The sequence below is a fragment of the Ursus americanus genome, chromosome 7 (genome assembly GCF_024610735.1).
Source record: "Ursus americanus isolate L20-20 chromosome 7, mUrsAme1.1.p, whole genome shotgun sequence".
NCBI classification, from domain to species: domain Eukaryota; kingdom Metazoa; phylum Chordata; class Mammalia; order Carnivora; family Ursidae; genus Ursus; species Ursus americanus.
The window spans coordinates 66,371,207-66,390,432 of NC_142133.1; the positions used below are offsets into that span (position 1 = coordinate 66,371,207).

Sequence of the window (19,226 nt, forward strand, 5' to 3'; positions counted from 1 at the left end):
GGAGTCTCTCTAGCTATCTTTATGTTACTGATTTCTAGTTTAATTCCATTATGGCCCAAGAACAGACGTAGCATGATTTCTCTTTTAAATTTATTAAGGTGTGTTTTATGACTCACAGTGTGCTATATTTTGGTGCATGCTCCATGTGAGCATGAGAAGAAGCCATTTACTTTGCGAGTCCTCAGCTGCTCCTTTCATTCTGCTCAAGTTTTTTAGGTACATTCCAGTGGGAGTGACAGGGTGGAATATATTTACCCCATCTTACCTGGAATTGGAACCTATCCCTGTTTTTGGAGTATTTCCTTTGGGGAGATTAGAGATATAGTTGGTTATAATTTGCTCTTGGACTTACTGCCCTTTTTTAAGGGTTGTATTTATATTGATTGCTACAAGCAATGTATGGGATCACCAGTTTTGCCACATAGTGGATACATTTTAGGGCTAACATTTTTTTTTAAAGATTTTATTTATTTATTTGACAGAGAGACAGCCAGCGAGAGAGGGAACACAAGCAGGGGGAGCGGGAGAGGAAGACGTAGGCTCCCAGCGGAGGAGCCTGACGCGGGGCTCGATCCCAGAATGCCAGGATCATGCCCTGAGCCAAAGGCAGATGCTTAATGACTGAGCCACCCAGGCGCCCCAGGACTAACATTTTTTGGAAGTTATGAGATAGCTGGGAAGTTCAATTATAATTAAATAATATTGCCTTACATGGCTAGAAAAGCTTAAAATATAAGAAATTATTATTTTTTAAAGATTTTATTTATTTACTTGACAGAGCAGAAGCAGGGGGAGCAGCAGGCAGAGAGAGAGGGAGAAGCAGGCTCCCTACTGAGCAGGGAGCCCGATGTGGGGATGGATGCCAGAACCTTAGGATCCTGACCTGAGCTGAAGGCAGATGCTTAACGACTGAGTGACCCAGGCACCCCCAAAATATAAGTAGTTAAACACATATATCAGCCTGAAGTTTTCGTCTATAAAATTCTGGTTTCTTTTTTGTTTTATTTTTTAAAAAATATTTTATTTATTTATTTGAGAGAGAGAGTGTTCATGCGTGCGTGTGCACATGCATAGGAGCGGGGAGGGGGGGCAGAGGGAGAGGGCGAGGGAGAAGCAGCTTCCCTGCTCAGCAGGAAGCCAGAAGGGGTCTCATCCCAGAACCCTGGGCTCATGACCTGAGCTGAAGACAGACTCTCAACCGACTGAGCCACTCAGGTGCCCCATAAACCCATATTCTTTTATTGTTACCCCTTCCTTCCTTTACCAACTTCCCTCTTTTTTTTTTTTTTTTAAAGATTTTATTTATTTATTTGAGAGGGAGCGCAAAGAGCACAAGCAGGGGGAGGGGCAGAGGGAGAGGGAGAAGCAGGCTCCCGCCAAGCAGGGAGCCTGGTACGGGGCTTGATCCCAGAACCCTCAGATCATGACCTGAGCCAAAGGCCGACGCTTAACCGACTGAGCCACCCAGCTGCCCCTGAATATTGTCAATTTTAAAAAAGTCAGGTCTTTAGATTTGTAAGCTAATGGAAGGAGCAGTTCTTAGGTGAATATCTTAGGTTGGCTTAAGTTAGGATCAATTTGCAAACACTATATGTCACTGTCATATCTTTGGAGATTCAGTCTATGGAACATTTAATTTATTTAAATATTTATTGAGGACTTAACCATATGTCAGGCACCATTCTGAGATCTGTGGATGTAGGAGTGAACAAATCAGGGGGAAAAAATCCCCGTCAGCATGAAACTTTACAATATGTGGGTGGGTAGAAGACAGGCAACATAGTAAATACGTAAATTATATATGTATTATATTAGTGATAAGTGCTGTAGGCAAGAGGAAAGCAGGATGGTTGGGGAATGCTGGCTGGGATTAGAGTGTTTGCAATTTTAATTGCGTATTCAAGGAAGGCCTTGCTGAGAAGTTGACCTTTGACCAAACCTTTGAAGGAAGTGAAGGATCAAGCTTTGCAGATACTAAGGGAAGAGTTCTATACGGAAGGAGCAATTAGCGTGAAGACTGAGGCAGTAATGTGCCTGCTTGGTCTAGTATTATTGGTGAAGAGGCTGGTGTTGCTGGAGTACAGAGATAAAGTCATGGAGGTAAGATGTGTCATTACTAGGACCAAACTGTGTTCTCTGGGATTCTTGGTAGGTTTTACTTCCTTTCTGTCTCAGTTTACTCTAGCTCCTCTCAGTAGGACATGTTGGATGTTCTACCAATAACCCAAGATCTCCTGGAATGATCTGGATTGGCACTGGCCTGTGGAAAGTAGTTTACATAGGGTATCAGTCTTCCTCCTTGTGGCATGTAGTGGCCAAGGTTTCATCAGAAAATTTATAGAGCCCTTTAAGGGCTTTAGGAAGATTATGGCATTTTAATTTTAAGTTTTATTTATTTATTTTTAAGATTTTGTCAGAGAGACCGTGCACAAGCAGGGGGAGCAGCAGGCAGAGGGAGAAGCAGGCTACCAACTGAGCAGAGACCCCAGTGCGGGACTCAATCCCAGGACCTCATGACCTGAGCCAAAGACAGACACTTAACCGACTGAGCCACCCAGGTGTCCCAAGCTACATGGCTATTTTTGTAGTGGAATGTGAACAGGAGTGATGTGTGTCACTTCAGAGTTAAGCTATTTAAGGATAGGGTGTACTCTCTCCACGTGTTCTCAGGTTAGATATAGAGAACTTCATGGCCTAAGGCATGGTGAACCACATACTGGAAAGACTCTGGTTACTTGAATTACTTGCGTGAGAAAAACTGTGCAATGACTAGGAATCAGCTGCATTGAACTGTTAATAACATGTCATAACTGAATAGCTGTTGATAACCAAATAACAACCTGTATTGTGTTAAGCTAATGAAATTTTGAGATTTGGTTACAGCATCTAGTGTTACCAGACTAGTGTTATCTTATGTGTCAAAAAGGCAATTATTAATATTCACTATCTGTTTAAAATCTTTTAAGTAAAAGAAAGTATTAAATATCTACATACCCAGGTGGATAAACACGCATAGAATTTCTTTGTGTGGGCAATTTCGATATAGTTGACTGTCTTGCGAATAGTGGAAATGAAACTAAGCATATTGCTTTTTAAAAAATTTATTTTATTAATTTATTTTTTTTTTAAAGATTTTATTTATTTATTTGTCAGAGAGAGAGGAAAGAGAGAGCACAGGTAGGGGGAGCAGCAGGCAGAGCAAGGAGCCCAATTCAGGACTCAATCCCAGGACCCTGGGATCATGACCTGAGCCGAAGGCAGATGCTTAACTGACTGAGCTATCCAGGTGCCCTTTTTTTTTAAATAATGAAGCACAGCAAGCAATCCATTGTCTGATCACTTTAATTTTGCGTTTGGGCAGAAGGATACATTTAACAAAAAGATTTCTTTTTTTTTTAAAGATTTTATTTATTTATTTGACAGAGATAGAGACAGCCAGCGAGAGAGGGAACACGAGCAGGGGGAGTGGGAGAGGAAGAAGCAGGCTCATAGCAGAGGAGCCTGATGTGGGGCTCGATCCCATAACGCTGGGATCACGCCCTGAGCCGAAGGCAGACGCCCAACCGCTGTGCCACCCAGGCGCCCCAACAAAAAGAATATTTCAAACTAACAGCCAACATCATAATGATGGTGAAACTATAGAGACAGATATGTGAAAAAGTTGGAAATATGACAAAACTTGCTATCACGACTTTTATTCAGCATTGTTTTGGAAATTGTAGGTATATCACATGAAAAGTGAGGTATAAATATTAAAGAGAAAAAGTATTGCTGTTTGTAGGTATTGTGATTGCTTATTTAGAAATCTCCAAAGAATCAACCAAAACCTGTTAGATTTAGGTAAGAGTTCAGAAGGTGATTGTTAGGGTAAATATAAACGTTTCAGTAGAGGGTGCCTGCAAGGCTCAGTTGGTTAAGCATCCGATTCTTGGTTTTGGCTCAGGTTGTGATCTCAGTGTCATGAGATCAGGCCCTAAGTCAGGCTCTGTGCTCAGTGCAGGGTCTGCTTGAGATTCTCTCCCTCTCCCTCTGCCCCTTAACTCCTGCATGCGCTTACACAGACTCTCTCAAATAAATACAATCTTTAAAAAGTTTTTCTTTCTTCTTGTTTTCTAAAAGATTTTATTTATTTGACAAGAGAGAGAGAGGGAGCAGGAGAGCGAGCACACAAGCAGGGGAAGCAGCAGGCAGAGGGAAAGGGAGAAGGCAGGCTCCACTTGATCCCAGGACCTTGGGATCATGACCTGAGCCTAAGGCAGACGCTTAAGTGACTGAGCCACCAAGGCACCCCGAAAAGTTTTTCAGTAGAATTCCTTTATACTAATAATTAACAAAATATAATGAAAAATATAAAGTATTTAGAAATAAGTTGAATAAGAATTGTGTAGGATCTAGGTGAAGAAAACTGTAAAATCCCTGAAAAGGATGAGGGAAAGACTTGAAAAATTGAAGAGATCCAATTTGTATCTGGGTGGGAAGAATCAGTATGATAAAAATTTCAGTTCTTATCAGGTAAGTTTATAAATTTAAAACAGTTCCACTGTGCAAAACAAAATAAAAAGTTCAGCAGGGTTAGACTAAAAATATTTTTTAAAAGAAGTGTAACATTAAAAGAAAGGTATAACATATTAGTAGATGTTAAAATGTATTGCAAAGGTACAGTGATTAAAGCAATGTGACACTGATGTGGGACAAGACAAGACTGGTAAATACTATAGATGTGAAAATCCAGAGACCGTGACATATATTTAAGAAATCAGTATAAAGGTCGTGTTGAGAAACCTAATCATCTTGGGGGAAAATGTATATATCTGCCTTCTGTTACACACCAAAACAAATTATAGAAGAGTTGAGATTTTTAATGTAAAAAAAAAAAAAAACGAAGCCATGAAACTAGATGTCAGTAATGAATATTTGCTTTGTAATGGGGAAATGAATGGTGGATAAACCTGAATAAACATAATATGTATACAATACAAGTAATAAATGCTCTTGGCAAAATTTCCAAATATTTAAGTGTGTAAAGACTTTTACAGGAGCTCCTGGGTGGCTCAGTCAGTTAAGTGTCTGCCTTTGGCTCAGGTCATGATCCTGGGGTCCTGGGATCGAACCCTGAATCGGGGTCCCTGCTTGGTGGGGAGCCTGCTTTTCCCTCTCCCTCTGCCCCTCCCCGCTTGTGCATGCTTGTGCTTGCACGCGTGCGCACGCACGCGATCTCTCTCTCACGTAAATAAATAAAATCTTTAAAAAAAAAAACAGGGGCGCCTGGGTGGCTCAGTTGTTAAGCATCTGCCCTCAGCTCAGGGCGTGATCCCGGAGTTCTGGGATCGAGCCCCATGTCAGGCTCCTCCGCTGGGAGCCTGCCTCTTCCTCTCCCACTCCCCTTGCTTGTGTTCCCTCCCTCGCTGGCTGTCTCTATCAAATAAATAAATAAAATCTTTTAAAAAAATAAAAAATAAAACAAAAAAGACTTTTACACCTCCAACTCTTTCCAGAGGTAAATATTGATAATGACTAAGGTCATTAAGATGTAAGGACAGAAATTTTCTTTCCATCTATGTAATTCCACCCCCCCAAATTTTAGAGGGTAAAGCAGTTAAACTATATATAATTCTGCAACTTGCATTTTTCACTTAATAGCGTGTGACTGTTTTCACATACCTGCTCAGAGTGCTACATTGTTGTTTGTCCTCAGAATATTTTATTATGAAAATTTAAAATGCAGCTAAGTTGAAAGAATTTTACAGGGAATACCTGTATACCCACCACCTAGATTCTATCATTAATGTTACTGTCTATCAATCACATTGCTCTTTTTAAAAAGTTGTGGTAAAATACATATATTTTACATTGAATGTGCAGTTCAGGGAGCTCTCTAGTGGCCCAGTTGGTTGAGCATCCGATTCTTGATTTTGGTTTGGGTCATGTTCTCAGGATCGTAAGTTTGAGCCCCGAGTCAGGTCAGTCTCCGAGCTCATTGGGGCTTGAGATCTGCTTGAGATCCCCCCCCCCACTCGCTCTGTCTCAAATAAATAAATCTTAAAAAAAAGGGTGCAGTTCAGTAGCGTTAAATATATGCACATTGTTGTGTGATTAATTTCTAAAACTTTCCCAACTTATAAAACTGATTTTTCTGTACTCATTAATATACCTCATTCCTCCTCCCCCCACAGTGCCTGGAAGCCACCATTCTATTTTCCATTTCTGTCAGTTTGACTACTCTGGATACCTTATATAAGTGAAATCATACAATGTTTGTCATTTCATGATTCACTTTTTTTTTTTTTTAAAGATGTTATTTATTTGAGAGAGAGGGGGAGAGAGCATGGGCAGGGAGAGGGAGAAGCAAGGAGCAAGGACCCTGAGACCCTGACCTGAGCCGAAGGCAGATGCTTAAAGGACTGAGTCACCCAGGTGCCCCTATGATTCGCTTTTTTTAATGTAGTATGATGTCCTCAAGGTTCATCACGTTGTAGCATGTGTCAGAATTTCCTTCTTAAGGCCAAATAGTATTCCATTGTATGTGCATATCACATTTTGTTTATTCATCTGTAATGGGCGCTTCCATGTTTCGGCTATTTGATAATGCTGCTATGAACATGGGTATACACATATCTCTTCGAGACCCTGCTTTTGATTCTTTTGTATATTAACCAGAAATGATATTGCTAGATTCATTTTATAATTCTATTTTTAGTATTTTGAGGAACTGCTATACTCTGTTCCATCAGCAGTGCACAGTGCGTCAACATCCTTGTCAACACTTGTTATTTTTGTTGTTGTTTGTTTTGTTTTGGCAGCAGCCATCCTAGTGGATATGATGTGATACTGCATTGTGGTTTTGATTTGCAATTCCCTAATGATTAGGATGTTGAACATCTTTTCATATGCTTGTTGGCCATTTGTATATCTTTTTTGGAGAGATGTCTGCTCAAGTCTTTTGCCCATTTTTGAATTGAGTTGTTTGGTTTCTTTGTTGAATTGTAGTACTTCATATATTCCGGATACTAATTTTTTAATTTTTTGGAAGTTTGAAGTTTTTATTTAAATTCCGGTTAACATAATATTAGTTTCAGGAGAATTTAGTGATTCATCACTTACATGTAACACCCAGCACTCATCACAAGTGCCCTCTGTAATACCCATCACTCATTTAATCTATCCCACTGCCCACCACCCTTCCAGCAATCCTCAGTTTGTTCTCTGTAGTTAAGAGTCTATTTTATAGTTTGCCTCTCTTTGCACCCCCCATGTTCATCTGTTTCGTTTCTTAAATTCTGCATACGAGTGAAATCATACGGTATTTGTCTTTAACTTATTTCGCTTAGTATAATACATCTACGTTGTTGGAAATGGCAAGATTTCATTCTTTTTGATGGCTGAGTAATATTCCATATGTGTGTGTACACACACACATATGCACACACACCACAACTTCCTTATCCATTCATCAGTTGATGGACACTTGGGCTGTTTCTATAATTTGGCTGTTGTAGATAATGCTGCTGTAAACATCAGGGTGCATGTGTCCCTTCAAATCAGTGTGTGTGTGTGTGTGTGTGTGTGTGTATGTGTGTGTGTGTGTGTGTGTGTGTTTTAAGTAGGCTCCATACCCAGTGTGGAGCCTGACGCTGGGCTTGAATTCATGACTATGATATCAAGACCTGAGCTGAGATCAAGAGTCAGATGCTTAACTAATTGAGCCACCCAGGCCTCTCAAATCAGTACTTTTGTATTCTTTAGGTAAATACCTGGTAGTGCAATTGCTGGATCATAGGGTAGTTCTATTTTTAACTTTTTGAGGAACCTCTATACAGTTTTCCAGAGTGGCTGCACCAGTTTGCGTTCCCACCAACAGTGTAAGAGGGTTTCCCTTTCTCCACATCCTCGCCAACATCTGTTGTTTCCTGTGTTGTTATATTTTAGCCATTCTGACAGGTGTGAGGTGGTACCATTGTAGTTTCAATTGGCATTTCCCTGACGAGTGATGTTGAACATCTTCTCATGTGTCTGTTAACCATCTATCTGTATGTCTTCTTTGGGAAAAAAAATATGGAATGCTTCACGAATTTGCCTGTCATCCCTAATCTTCTCTGTATTGTTGCAATTTTGGTATATGTGCTGCTGAAGTAAACATTAGCTGTTCTGAATATTAGCTCTTTAGCATACATGATTCGCAAATAGTTTCTCCCATTCTGTAGGTTGGCTTTTCACTGTGGTGATTGTGTCCCTTGATGCATAAGTTTTAAATTTTGATGTAGTTCAGTTTGTCTCTTTTGTTATCGGTTGTTTTGATGTCCACATTGCTCTTTTTCATGGTGGCATATTCCTCCTTTATTTGGTTAATTATAAATCTGTTTTACTAATTACTTACTGGAATTTAGGCCATTCCAGTTTTGTGATGTCGCAAAAATATTTTAAGTAAATGCTGTACATATTTATTTGTGCTCTTATAAGAATATAGCCATAGAATTAACTTTTATATTAGAATTGGTGGGTCAAAGATATAGCCATCCAGGGCTGTAGAGTGCCAAATTGTGCTTCAAAAGGATTGTTCCATCTTATGGCAATGGATGACAGTATCTGCTCCCCACACCCTGACAAATAATGGGTTTTTCAGTCTTTTTCACTTTGACCAACTCCGTAGGTGGAAAAAAAAAACTGGTTTTGATTTCAGTTTCTGTATTTATGGTTGTATGGCTGTGGTCGAACAGCTTTGTAATGTTTACTGACCACTTGTATTTGTTTCTCTGAACTACCCTTTTATACCCTTTGCCAGATCTTTTTTTTTCGAATTGTTTTTCTCATTTATTTATAACAACTTTTTTTTTTTTTTAAGATTTTATTTATTTGAGAGAGAGAGCACGAGCAGCAGAGGGAGAGGGAGAAGCAGGCTGACCGCTGAGCCTGGAGTCATGGCCTGAGCTGAAGGCAAACACTTAACCAACTGAGCCACCCAGGCATCTCTATAACAACTTTTTCTGTGTGTGATATATTTTCCAATTTTTTCCCTAGTTTTTCTTTAGATTTTGTTTATTTGTTTGTGTGTGTACATGTGCATACATGTGCAGACATATGGTACCAAGTTTTTCATTTTTATGTAGTCACATTCGGTGAGATTTTCCTTCTTGTTGCCCTGGTTTTGTGTCATTCTGTGGAAAGCATACTTAAAAGCAGAATCCATAAAGGACAAGATTTGACTGCATAAAAATGAAAAATACTTTTGTGGGTCAAAATAATAACTTGCACATGCTAAAAAATATGGGGACGGTTAAAAGGAAAAAAATCACACATTGACCTACTACGCAGTGGCAACCACCGTTGGTATATCAGGTTAATTTGTTTCATTCCCCCCCCCCAATTTAATCTTGTTTTGGTTTATGGAGAATTATTAGTATGTAACATGGTCACTAATGTTGAGATAACACTGGGCTTACTAATTGTGGAGGAACGATGGCTCTTATTTCTCGTATGACCTCTAGGAGTTCGCTAGACCTCCTGTCAGCTGGTAAGGAGGTGGAAGGGCAGGCGCTGGAGCAGGGAGTATTGGTCTTAGGAGGTCGTCATGGTGAGATTCGTCAGTCTGTTCATAGAGAAGTGACTGAATTATGTTGTCTTTTCCTTCCTTGTATTGTGCAAATGTCCCTCATTATTTAATAAAGTTCTCTTTGGACAGTGCCTGCAGTTTTGTTTTGTTTTTTTTTTTTAAACTTTGCAAGGGCAGAAAAAGGGTATTTTAATCCACTTTTTCACGGAGCTTTAAATAGAAATTGTACGTCGGGGGGGATCCTGTGGGGGTGGCGGTATTAATCACAATGAGAAGACTGAGTTTTCTTTAAAAGGCGAAATTCAGTAAATCTAGGTTGGAACTACCTGGTTACCTGTCCTCTTCAGGAGCTTTTTTTCTAGTTCTTCTTTGATTAAAACCTGGACTGTTTCATCTCTGTGAATGAGTGCATTTCAGTATGTGCAGACAAGAGTAAGAGACTAAGATAAGTAGGAATGAGGGGCGCCTGGCTGCCTCAGTCGTAGAGCACGTGACTCGATCTTGAGGTCATGAGTTTGAGCCCAATGTTGGGTGTGGAGCCTACTTAAAAAAATAAATTAAAATATTAAGAAAAATAAGTAGGAATGATAAAAAATGTGTAGTTAGCTCCTGAAATTGCCCATTTTAAGTACCTAAGATTGAGAGGGAAGTGTGTCACTGAGGATGCGAGCAGACTTCATGGGTGAAATGAGACTTCAGGTTGGTTCTTTGGAGCAGGGATTTAGAAGCCCAGATTCTGTTTGATGTCTGTGCAATTTCTCAGTCCTAAGACAATTACCTTGTCTTGGTAGCTTCAAAGCATTGCTTTCACTGGTTTCTGGGAATATTTCATCATATAGTTAAGTAATTTACAAAGCTTAAATAAAAAATAATGTTTTTTTGTTTTTGGGTTTTTTTGCTAAACTAGGCTAAAAGCTTTTTGTGACTAGTAGGCTCTAATTATTGCCAGTGTATTCACCATAATTAGCTTTACTGTTATGAACCCGTGTGTATGGATTCAGAATATAGATTTGTTATCTACTTCAGGAGATCTTAATCTTGACCTAGGAATGGGCTCTATGTCGGGACTATTTTGAAAATGGTAGAAAATTTATCCCAAAATGGTAGAAGAAAGGAAAAGAGAATTTGTTGTCATTGGAAAATCTGGGGGAAGAGCTTCAGGTATGGTTGGATTCATTGTTTAAATAAAGGCATTATCAAGATTTTGTATCTCTTGCTCTTTCTCTTTTTGTTTGTCTTTGGGGTGTTTGAACACTATTAGCTTCAGTCTCCCATCATCTAAGTTTAAGTCCAGTAGTTCCTGGGGCAGAAAATGTCTTTCACGTGTTGTTCTGCTCCTATAGCCCTAGTTTGAGTCTTCTGCCCATTTCTAAGCGAATTACTGAGGCCAAGAGGTTGGAAAGTGCTCATTTGTTTCCTGCTTTATTGCTAGTGTTGGTTCCCACCATATGGACTGAGAATGGAGGAGGGAGGTGGATCTCCAAAGGTAAATCAAGGCCTTTTAACTAGAGAAATGTTGAATGGTACATAAGTGGTTAAAATCACAAATCTACCGTAAGCTTCATGGGGTCTGTGGACCCATAGAAACTAACCATAAAAATTAATTTTTTTTTTTTGAGAAGAGTTTTCATAGCTGTCATCAGACTCTCAAAGGGGTATGCACCTGTAAAAAAGGTTAAGTTTTTGATACGGGTCTGGAGAGAAAAGGACATTTTTAACAGAGGATAACTTTGTTACCAAAGATGTATGTGAGAATGATTTTTGAGAGACAGTGGAATTGGATTAACTTAATCCTGTGAAGATAGTATGTTGAGGATAGTAGAGTATAAATTTGGATATTTTAGATGACTTGTTATGTGATGGAACTACAGTTGACCCTTGAACAACATGGGTTGGGGGCACTGACCCCCCACACAGTTGAAAACCTGAGTGTAACTTTGGACTCCCCTGACCTTAACTACTTATAGCCTACTGCTGACATATGCCTTCCCGATAAAACAGTTGGTTAACGTGTGTTTTGTATGTTATATGTAGTACATACTGTGTTCTTACAATAAAGTAAGCTAGAGGAAAGAAAATGTTAAGGAAATCATAAGAGAAAATACATCTGTAGTACTTTATTCTATAAAAAAAATCTGTGTGTAAGTGGAACGGTACAATTGCAACCCATGTTGTCAAGGGTCAGCTGTATGGAAGGTGCTTAGATATTTGTTGAAATCAGTTAATATTTGTTGAAATCAGTTAATATTTGTTGAAATCAGTTAAATATAAAAAAAATTCAAGTAGTTTAAGAAAATAAGAGAAACACTTAAAAATAATAAGTTGCTTCCTTCTTTTCCATAATTATGCCTTTCATTTACTTTTTTTTTCTTTTGTCTAGCTACTATAGTTGTGATTTCCTTCTTGGTCCAACATTTTTTTGGGGTAGGGATTAAAAACAATTTTAAGGGCTTTATTTTTTATGATTTATGGTTTTATTGCATTACGATCAGAACAGAAGTTTGAACATCTTATGGTTTTTGTAATTATTGGGCTTCCTTAAAAACAGGCAATTTTTCTAGCCATTTTCACTAGTGATTGTGAGAAAAAGTAGTTCTTGAAAAGTTTGAAGTTTGATATCTTCGAAATCAACCTTATTCATTTTATTATTCATATACTCCTATCTGTCTTGTAATCGTAAGTGGGAATTGTAGTGAAAGGAAGATTGGGAGAGACGTGCACCCTAAGTTTAATTAGGAGCTATACCAGCTCCAGTTTTTAATTTTTATTTATTTATTTTTTAAAAAAGTATTTATTTATTTTAGAGAGAGTACGCGTGTGCGCACCCCCAAGCGGGGGGAAGGGCAGAGGCAGAGGGAGAGGGAGAGAAATCCTTAAGCAGACTCTCTGCCGGACCCTAGGACCCGTAGATGATGACCTGAGCTGAAACCAAGAGCTGGTTGCCCAACCAACTGAGTCACCCAGGCATTGACTACTCCCCCCCCCCCCAGCTCCATTTTTTTAGTGTGTGGTTAGCTTACTTAATTTTATTGGAAGTTTTTATCAGGGATGGTCTAACAACCCTAGAATTTGGAACCTACTTTTTATCTTAGAATCCTTTTACTGAAGTACTTTTCCGGTAGTAACACTTTTGTAGAGTGGTATTACCAGCGTTGTTTGCCTATTCTTGTTCCTTCTCCTTTGATAGCTGGCTCATCTCTTTGAGGGTTTGTAGCTTACAGAGGGCTCAGAGTTGGCCTTTTTTGATGACAAGTTTTGGATACTCCACAGCAGCAGTAGCTAAGCTTTATCAGTTTTCATGAAAGGAAGGCTCTATGCTGTTGGGTTCATAAACAGCCTTCATCCCTGTCATCATGACTTCTTCATTTGTGGGTCTTTTGCATGTGTACATAATGGGTCAAGACAGTCTGGAGCATTTTGTTCAACCTGGGAGGGGTTTAGAATTTCTGGTAGGGTTGCTAACTCCTCTGCACTCGTGGGCTGCCCTGCTGCTGTTTGGGCTTCCTTGGCTTTGGAGAAAGCCCTGAGACAGAAAAGTGGAGAGACTCATGGAAACTTGAGATAGGCCTATTATCAGCATGAGGTGGCACACTGTTAGTGGAAGTGGGAATTGTCCACAGCAAATGTAGCTGAGTTCACCTGTGGACTCGGGATATGATACAGGGCACCAACTGTTTCTGCTACATAAGATGGGAAACAGTCCCCAAATTGGAAATGGCTAAGTAAATCATAGTGTGTCTATGCAATGGAATATTATGCAGCTATAAAAAAAGAATAGATGCTTTCCATATAAACATAAGGACCTTCAAGATATCCTAAATGGATAAGGTCATATAGTGAATATTGTGTGTGACTTGCTGCCTTTTTTTGTTCAAAAGTGAGAGTGTTTGCTTATGATTCTTTTAATGTTAGGAGGATATGTAAGACATGGGGAGAATAAGGGTGGACAGTGAGGGGGAGGAGGGAATAAAACTTCACTGTCTATTTTTTGTTTTCTTTAGATGTGTTGTTTGTTTCTTCTTTTTTTTTGAGCGCGCACACAGGTGCTGGGAGAGCAGCAGGCAAGAGGGAGAAGCAGGCTCCCCGCTGAGCAAGGAGCCTGACGTGGGACTCGATCCCAGGACCCTGGGACATGACCCGAGCCAAAGGCAGACGCTTAACTGACTGAGCCACCCAGACACCTCTGTTTCTTTGTTTTTTAAGTAAAACCACCCTGATGAAATATTTATTACTGAGTTTGAATTTTATTTTCCATGTGACTAAGTAAGCTAAAACTTTTCGTAGCTTTTGAGCTAAACTATTCAAATGGGCCTTTGCCTTTGTTTTGCCCTTAAATATTCCCATGTCTGGCAACTTGTCACTCAGTTCTCAGTTACATGTCGGGTAGTCACTGAGACCTGACTACTCATTGAAATCATTTCTCTTACCATTTGCTGTCAGCGTTATCATCCTGTTTTATTTTGTGTATTGTACTTATCAGTATGTGAAAAAAAAAATTTTTTTCTTACATACTTGTTGCCTGTTTCTACCATTAGAAAGCTCGCTTGCCTAAAAGCAGGGCCTGTTGTATATCGTCTGCTGTCTCTTGGCATCCTACTTTTATTTTTGTTTGATGGCCATACAATTATATACAAATAATCTTTTTTGTAAAATATCTTTTTATACAAATATCTTTTTTCCTAAAGATTTATTTATTTTTTCCCCAGAAAACTTGATCCTTTCTGCTTCTCACCCCTCCTTCCCTAACTTTTTCTGTTGGATATCCCTTCACTGTCTCTGTTGTATGGTCATTTCAGGCATAAAAACAGTCTGATTCTCAGTATGAATAAGTTGAGTTTAATACAGATCATTTCCATCCTAGCCCATTTTCAAATTTTCTTCCATAATTTGTGCTTACTCTTGAATTTCAGGGAGTGTGGTATGTTTTTCCACTATTCCTTCATTTTGCTTTAATTTTGTTTTTTAAGATTTTATTTATTTATCAGCACAAGCAGGGGTAACAGCAGGCACAGGGAGAAGCAGGCTCTCTGCTGAGCAGGAAGCCCCACTTGGGGCTCCATCCCAGGACCCTGGGATCGTGACCTGAGCCGAAGGCAAATGCTTAGCCGATTGAGCCATCCAGGCACCCTAATTTATTTAAAAATCAACTAGTTGAGGTTGTATGCCAGCTTTATTGAGGTGTAATATTTATTTCGTGTAATGCACACGTTTTTAAAAGTACAGCTGAATTCATTTTGACAAATGTGTGCATCTCTGTGTTACCACCTTAGTCTAGGTATAGAACATTTCTGTCTTTTTAGAAGGTTCCTTCATTTTCTTTTGCAGATTAGACAAAGCTTGTCCATACGTAAGTTTTCTTTTATTTTGTAGTTTCCTCTATATTTGAAATATTGCATAACTTTCATAGGAAGAATTAAATTTGTTTCCATGGTTCTTTATATCTTTTTATTATTTTTTATCTAATAGTTGTCCCGTCCTTTCTGCCACTCTCTCTCTACCCTAGTTGTGAACTATAGGACTTGTTGTTACTCATCTTTGCAGCCCCTGGTTTTGGCACTTACAATTATAAGTAATTGTAATTGTAATGTATTTTAATACAAGTAATTGTATGTTATGGTAACAGTTAATTTTAGGAGTAGTATGCATGTGTAACTGATTGAGAGAGGCAGTATAGCGTAATACTTAGGAGCAAAGAATCTTGTCCTCCATCACTTACTAGCTGATGGGACCTTGGGCAAGTTACTTACTTTCTCTGCCAAAGTTTTCACATCTGAAAAAAAATGCCATAATTATATCTACCTTATAGGTTTATTATAAAAATTAAATGGGCTGATGTATGTAAAGCACTTCAGACAGTACCTGGCACTTAACTGCCAGGTAAGTATTAAATCAAGAATTTTGGGAGAATTAGGTTTTGAGAATTTTTTTTTGCTTGAACTAAGGTGTGTGCATAACATACAGACTTCTTGGATAATCAGGTAAAAAGAATCTAAGTGGAATGAACTAGATCAGAATGACTTGATAGAGCTGTTCAGAATTGAGGGACCTTTAAGTAAAACTATACTTGTGAGTTTACGAAGCCAGCCTATGTAGTAATCTTCTCTGGCCATCTCTAGCTGTCTCTTTTTATTTAGATATCCTCAGCCACTTCTTGCATTTAAGTTTCTGCCCTGAATCTATAAACTTATTTGCATTTGCATTCAACCTTTCATCCTTCTTTCTTATTTAAAACAAAACAAATATTTTTACTATTGTCTAAAGCCAGTTTTGCCACCCGTGTTCTAATTCTGTCAGTCAGCCACCACGTTTTAGACCTACCATATGATAGGCACTAGGGCTACTGTGTGAACAAGACAGAAGGTCCCAGCCCTTATGGGGCTTATGTACCACTGGGCAAGACCAATGATTTAAAATGCAGTTATAAAAAGTACAGTGTGATAAGCACTACTCAGGTTGTATAGAATACTGCTGTAGGAGAGCATTGATTTTTGAAACCATGTGAGGATGAAAATGTGCAAGGAGATTAGAAATTAAGAGAGAATCCTGAGGAAGATCAACATTAAAGGATTGTGGAGAATGAAAAGTCCGTGGAGAGGTAGGAGGAAAAGGGGAGTCTGGTGTCACAGAGCTGAACGGAGGAGTGCATCTCAGGACAGAGGTAGTGATCAACAGATATTGCTAAGCAGCCAGGTAAGGTCCTTTTCCCTCTTTTCCTTTTCAGATATTTGGCTCTATTATTCTTTCAAAATTCCATGGATTGTTATTATCTGTTTAGCTTCTAAACTCACATAGAGAGTTTTTGTATGGTTAGTTTGGTAGGTGGGGGATTCTGCATCCTCGGAATTCATCTTGTTCCCAAGTGTGAAATTCTAAGTAGCACAAGGTTGGATAATGAAGGATTTGTCCAACTTGATCTGAGTAATCTATTCGCCTCTCATGTTGGGATGGGGGAGAATTGGGCAGCTAGGGATACTTTCATTTCCTTTCATCCTGGTTCCGTAAAACTTGTTCAGGTCCGTTTGACTAAACAGTTTTTCCTTGACTCCTTCATTTCCTTCACTGTTGTAGGAAGAATTGTTTTAACTCCCTGTTGCCACTTCTGGACCTCCCATTGAGTGCTTAGACCCTCTCAGGTTTGATTTCTTCCCTCTTGATTAAGTGGAATCCGAACTTGTAAAGCTAATTGAAGAGCTCCTTGTTGCAAAATACAGTGGATTTTGAAGTTGTTATCTCAACTCGTAGTCGGTTTTTGAAGTTGCTGACCATTTCATCCTTCTTAGAATGCTTTTGTCTTTGCTGAGGCACCATGTTCTTCTGATTTTCTTCCTATTCTGGCCACTCCTTAGTTATTTGCTAGTTTTTCTTCTCTGACTCTTTAACATTGGTATGTTGGTTCTATAGCATAGGCTTTCATCATTCTGTATATATCCTGCGTGACCTTATTCATTACTGTGACATCAGTCACACCATTTGAAGCTTTTGGATAGTAAGCCATATAACACTCATATAAATCTATAAAGATGATCATATTTTCATCTGTACATTTTAAGTGCAAAGTGAAATCATCTAGATGATGTAAAATTTGGGCTCCACATATCTGCATATCTGGAAGGAACTCATAAGTGCAGCAATAATTGAAATACTGCTGTTATTTACTCTAGAGTTAAACTCGAATCTTAGGGGCTCTCTGGATTATTCCTGGTACTCAAAGTATAATTTTAATATCTTTTTTATTAGCTGGATGTGAGAGTCTGCCAGTAAACAGATGTATTAAGCACACTTTATTTATTTATTTATTTATTTATTTATTTATTTATTTATTTATTTATAAAGATTTTAGTTATTTGATAGCACAAGCGGGGAGTAGCAGGCAGAGGGAGAGGGAAACAGCAGACTGAGCAAGGAGACTGATGGCGGGTCTTGATCCCAGGATGCTGGGATCATGACCTGAGCTGAAGGCAGATGTTCAACTGACTGAGCCACCCAGGCGCCCCTTAAGCACACTTTAAAAAACAATTTATTTTATCATGTTTCAATTCAGTGTGGTGTTAATTTTAATTCTTCTGAGCAGAGGAGCGTGGCTGGTGACTCTTGATCTTGGGGTCGTGAGTTCAGGTCTCACATTGGGCAAAGGGTTTACATTGAAACAAAAAATTCTTATGAGTAGCTACTCCGATTGTCATAAAGTAGTTCTAAAAATTGTGTTTTGTAAGTAGTTCCATGAACAATTCCAAAGGAATGGTACTTTTGTTTGATAAACACTGCCCTCCTGTGGTTAAAGTAAGCTAAATGTTTTGTAAAAGCACTGTGATCTTTTTGTTTACATTAAACTTGCGGTAAAATAATGTAATAGTAATAGTAATACAATATCGTAATAGTATGTAATAGTAATTTAATGGAATACAGTGTTTTTGCTCAGATATATATGTGACCATTTTGTTCCTTTCTCCATCTCTCACTCTTGGGTGTCTCTAGTGTGCGTACCTTTTTTTTCTCACTCTGTGCATATTTTCTTATTGAAAATTAAGTGAATTCAAAGTTAGATGTAAATGAAAAGATGGAAAAATATTAAGCTATCGAAGGGAGAGGAGATAAATGTAGACGTGCTAAAAGAAATAAAAAGAAAAGACCAGTCAGTTGTAATATGTGAAGTTAACAGAAACCTCCATTGAAAAGCAACAATAATGGAAAGATGAATAATAAACTGGAAAAAATATTTGTAATAAATGTGACAGTAAAAGTTTTATTATTTCTTTATCTTAAAGTTTTACTATGTTGAATGTGAAGATAGAACTCATACAAATGGAATATATACTAAATGGACAATGGTCATGAATAACCAGTTTGCAAGTGAGGAAATACAGAAATTAATTCACAAAAATATATTAAAATTCATAATGATATTCCATAAGATGGTATTCATAATATATCTGATGATGCTTCCAACAAACAACCCGACTTCACTGGTTACCTTTGGAGCATACTACGAAAGCCAGCTAATTCTCAAACTCATTAAAAGAAACAAGGACTTAGCCTTTTTCTGTGTGAGCAATGTCGTTCAGGTAACCAAATAGTAGATGGAGGAAAACCTTTCTTTTTAGAAGTGTTCTAGCTGATGAATGAAGAAGGAATGGTAGACTTATCGCCATTGTGAACACCTAAATAAAATAACAAGTCTAGATGGTGATCATCAGTGGCTGCAAAAAGAACTAGGTTGGAATGATGGTGGGAAACTTTATAATAGTTTATTGTTTATAATTTAAAATAGTTTGTAGTTTATAAAATGAAACTTTATAATAGTCATTTCGGAAAAAGAGACCACAGATATTTTGTCTGTTCTGATGTGGTGTGACAGGAAGTATACAACACTTCCTATGAAGTGTTTTTGCTAAAATAAAATCTGAATCTGAGTAGGCCTCTAGGTGTTAATTCTGATTTTCAGGAAATACAGAGACAAAGAACTATACAATTAGCAAAATACAGAATGTGGGAAACTATAGTACAGTCTACCTGGTTTCTTCAGTAAATAAATTGGAAGAAAAAAGAGAGAAACCCATAAATTAAAAGAGAGTTTAAGACCTGTGTTAAGTGATGTGTAGGGGTCTTTGGATACTGATTTGAGCAAACCAACTGTTAAAAAAGTTTGTTTTGGGGGCACCTGGGTGGTGCAGTCTGTTAA

General features: G+C 38.4%; 1 protein-coding gene and 1 pseudogene across 3 annotated transcripts in view; one reads left to right on the forward strand and one right to left on the reverse strand.

Moving 5' to 3' along the window:
• Positions 1–19,226, forward strand: part of ASXL2 (ASXL transcriptional regulator 2) — a 125,573-nt gene that overhangs the window by 20,659 nt on the left and 85,688 nt on the right. The window lies entirely within an intron of this gene.
• On the reverse strand, positions 8,047–8,137 carry LOC123799984 (U6 spliceosomal RNA; annotated as a pseudogene).